Genomic DNA, 4,808 nt, shown 5'->3' with positions numbered 1-4,808 from the left:
GCCGCTTCTCCCCGCGCTACCGGGTGCGGGATCTACAACCGGCGTCGCCGCTGGCGGGAGCCTCATCTTCTTGGCGTTGGGGCCAGCCGACTCCATTTTCCTTGTGGGCGTCGCGCCGAGCTCATGGGTTTGAGCAGAGTAGCCAGAGACGAGCCTAGTGGCAGTGCGAGTGGGGAAGAAGGTGGGCTGGGGATTTCTGTAGGAGTGGAAGAAGAGGAGCAGGCGTTTTCTATACGAGTGAGGAAGAAGGTGAGCGGGGTTTTCTGGACGAGTGAGGAAGATTGGAGAGCCGGGGGAATTGGGTGGGGAGACGGAAGCGGGAGAGTGAGCTGTTCGTGTTTCTAAGGCCCGCTGCACTAACTACTCGTTTTTTCCCAGGAACCGCTCTCTTCTTTTGCGTTGCTGCATGACTGGCCATGCATGCAGGATGCATGTGCCCGCCGGCCACTACATGCGCCTGGTTTTGTTACTAGGCCTATTTAATAGGGTGGTTATGGAGTAAATTAAGGAGATTTATTTTCTCTGTGTGCATCCACCAAATTAGAGGATGCTGTACTGGATGCAGACACTCACATTAAACTAACATTCAGAAGAACAAAAGTTCAGCATGTCTATGCATCTCAATGATTCACCATACTATAACCAATATACAAAACTATGAGAAGGTGTGGAAATAAAGAAAATCGGTCGATGCTTCTCTCAGCAAAGGGCCTCCTTGCGCACGCATTAATTTCCTGGGCATGCTTGTTTATTCTCAATGTTGCGAGCACTTTGAGCATGTTGGCAACTCCACAGCTAGCTAGCTGCCTCATCTTGCAATTGATGCTGACACATTTGCAGCAAACACATGAGGCAATAGAGATGACTCAACATGGGTCCATATTGTGCAGTTCCCCTGATATCATATTCATTGTCCTGAATCTAAAAAGATAGGAAAACAGTAGCTATACTTAAACGGTGTTGCAAAACAGTAGCACATATCAATAGCTCAGCATGACAAAACACGATCATCTGGACGAAGGGGATACTGACCTGCCTGAGGAAGATTACATATAATTTCATAAGTCCTTGGTTGATTTCCACCTTCGGCTGCACTGCTTGTTTGCTCCTCCACACATGACAGGATCGTTCCACACTGCATTCAGCAAGTCAACATACAATAAGCTAATTTCATCTTGCGGTGGTCATTGTACCTAGTTACGAATGTAGGAATACCTGGAGCACCATGAGGTTACCTGGCAGCAGGTAGATGCAGCCATATAAATTTTGTGCGGTGCTACCAAAATTGAGGTTTGTATCCCTTCCCGTTATGAGAATTCTTCTTGAAGTTGGTAGAATGTGACGGCTTGTTCTTTGCATCAAACTTACCTTTCCCCTGAGATTTGTTCTTGTTGTTTTGGGGCTGGTTGGTCTGGAAGTTCTTCTCGTGTACCATGTGGGCACTAGAAGCTCCCTCGGTGACCCGAGCACCTGTGTCTTTTGCTCTCGCCTTCTCCTCAAAAGCAAGAGTGCTAATGAGATCCAAAACAGAAAAATCATGTCTCTTGTTTTTCAGAGAAGTAGCAAAATCGTTCCATGAAGGTGGAAGCTTGGCAATGATGGTCCCAACAACAAATTTGTCCGGCAACACACACTTAAAGTACTCAGGTTCCTTAGAGAGTGACTGTATCTCATGAGTCTGCTGAACAACAGAGCGCTCATCAGTCATCTTGTAGTCACAGAATTGCTCCATGACGTACAACTCGTTGCCAGCGCCTGAGGGCCCAAACGTGGCTTCGAGCGCAGCCCACATGTCTTTGCCGCTGTCAAACAACATATACGAATCCACAATGGAATCGTCAAGAACACTCAGCAGGGCGGCTTTGAAGAGGGTATCCATGTTCTGAAAAGCTTCCTGCTGTGTAGGATTAAGATTGCCCTCAGGCTTACCCTTAGTGGCGTCATAGCAGTACAGGATCTGGAACCAATATACTGCTCTTGTGCGCCACCTTTTATATTGCACCCCCTTAAAAGTAGGCGGCTTCAAAAGCGCAACAAAACCACTCGGAGTAAATTGCCTGTGATCAGGTTTTTGGATTGGATTGTTGAATATATGAGCAATTTAGTATGAGATTTAATCCGAATCAGCAGTAAATAGATCATGACGACAATTGCAAACATCAAAGTAATGATGAGGACTAAACCAGGAGGACAGAATCACATACTGTACAGCGGGAGAAGAACCGATGTGGTTGATGTTGTCACTCATGTCGTTGATGAAGAGGTTACCGAGGTCAGGGAAGAAGGCTGTCGTTGAGGAAGTCGTCGCTGGCAGCAGTCACAGGAGTGTGCTCCCCAAAAACCTGGTTGCCCCTCTCCCGTACAGGATCACGAAAGGCGGGGTTCGGAGGACTGTTGTCCCTTCTCGCGGTGCACGCTAGAAGGAGGGCTGGAGAAGAATTGCGTGGCGGCGCTAAGATCTGGAATGGTGCGAAACCATATGATACAGCGGCGGCTAGGGTAGAGCATGTCAGGTCGGAGTATAATAGTAGGCCTTTGGCCCCCAAACCCCACGTCCAAGTCAATAATAGCTCCAAAAAAGTCAATAATAGCCCCACCAAGGTTTGTCTCAAAAAAAAACCCGGAGTAATTAAGGCGTCTGTTAGTCCCTTTAGTATAAATACAATATCATTAATAATGGCCCCACCTTTTGTCTCACAAAGTAGAGTATGTTGGAGTACAACCGGCTACACGTTTACAATCTGCTTCTCTTCTCTCTCCTTCAACTAATCACAAATACTATATTAAATCCTTATAGCCTGCTTATATCATCTAATTATAGTACTTTCTCTAAAAGTTACTAACCATTGTGTAGTTTCAAATGCCGGGCGTGCAGCGGGCGATGCCCTCGGTCGGCGCGCCGCTTCAATGGCGGAAGCAGTGAGAGGTCGCGTCGCCCTGACTTGCCATCAATGTGGAGCGGCGGGCTCAGCTAGCACCGGGCGGGAAGCGTGCGCGGGAGGGGGGAGGGTTTTTTGTTGGGCCAAGAAGGTGAGAAGCCAACTTGGGATCGGTCCGGACGGGGAAATATCATGTGCTCCCATACTCTGCATATGACACTAGTCTATGTTACTACTCCCTCCTTTCCGGTTTATAGAGATGTTTAGAGTAACATAGTAATATGTTACAGTACAAGTTACTCCCCACTATGACCAGCCTTGGCCTCTCCCAATGCTCCACCATGTATAGCTGCTAAGCCTGCCACATAGGCATAAAATATGATGTGGCACCAATAAACTAAGCACCTATGCATTGAACACTTGAGTTACTAAGCCATTTAATGCACTTAGCACCTCATCTAAAGAGCATTAATAGTATAGCCAGATGCTGGCTATAAGCCTACAACCCATCTTGGCACCTCATCTAAAGAGCATTAATAGTAAGTCAACATGTACAAAGTGCCTAGGAGAACGTGCTAGAGCTGGCTCTTCACGAAGAGCCCGCTTACCTTCTCTCTCCTCTTCTCTTTCCTCCAACTAAGCAGAAATATACTAGTTTATTCCTTATAGCCCGCTAACTCAGCTCTATTATACTTGCTCTAAGCACATCTAAGCACTTACTAGCACCCCCTTGACCGTGGACCTTGACGGTGTACGTCACCTTGTGTCTCATAATTTTCCTTGTCATCATCTGAGTCCTAGAAGATCTCACCCACATCATCATTAGCATGCAGCCCCCTTGATAGACAACGTGCGCAGAAGGAGTAGAGGCGACTGGGGATGCACCACCACCACGTCGTGGGAACTCCGTATGTGCTCGTGTGCGTGCAGCGTGCGTGTTTTTCCATCGGTGCTAGCTCTAAGCCTCTAAGGCCGAGGCTGCGATCGTCTTTGTCTCTGACTAGTAGTTGAGCAACGACGGCAAAGAGGTGATGCAAGAGATGCGTATGCGCCGTTGCATGTGAGCTTCGCCGTAGCACGACGAACCGGACGTCGCCGTGGATGGCGCACGCCTCCATGCAGCCGAGTGTGTGCGCATGCATGTGTTATTCACGTGCATTCTGCGGCCGAGCGTGTGTGCATGCATGTCTTGTGTACGTGCGTTGTGTGCTCCTTGTTGTGCGCATATGTGCATGAGTTGGATTGGATGGAGTTAGTGCGTTGGCTTGTGTACATATTTTAGAGTGTAGATTCACTCATTTTGTTTCGTATGTAGTCCCTTATTGAAATATCTAAAAAGACTTATATTTGGGAACGGAGGGAGTATAAAACAGCTTCAACTTAGCATCGTGATGTACCGTTTCTAGTGGTTGGCGAAAAGTTCATGTTTTTTTAGTTGTTTATAGGTGGGAAGGCGGCAAAAAACAGGGGAAAACACGCTAGGTTCCTTGCAGACGCTCCACCGCGAGGTTCCTTGCTCCTCCTCGGTCGTCGGGAATCTATGCTCTTCAACTCTTTTCTTTTACGTGAGCTTTGTTCATCCTTTTCCCAACACGCGAGACATCTAGCATCAAGGTGCACGTGTCATGCGAGAAAATGGAGATAATCAGATAAGACTAGCCAGAATGGAGAGTAACATACACTAGTAACATACACATATCCGTAGACTATGTTACTACCTCAATAGTGGGTAGTAACATAAGTGTGGTAACATGCAAAACTTCATTTATTAGATTATAGACTCATATTGTATTGGGACATGTGATGTTACAGTAGCTAGCTAAGTTACTAGTACAACATCTCTCCTCATTAACTCAATGCCACGTAAGCAAATTTGTTGAGTTGGACTCGATGTTACTACCGAAGTTACTCTCACTGTGGCTAGTCTAA

The sequence above is a fragment of the Triticum dicoccoides genome, chromosome 2B, assembly GCF_002162155.2.
Source record: "Triticum dicoccoides isolate Atlit2015 ecotype Zavitan chromosome 2B, WEW_v2.0, whole genome shotgun sequence".
Classification (NCBI taxonomy): Eukaryota; Viridiplantae; Streptophyta; class Magnoliopsida; order Poales; family Poaceae; genus Triticum; species Triticum dicoccoides.
This window is presented reverse-complemented; position numbering follows the sequence as displayed.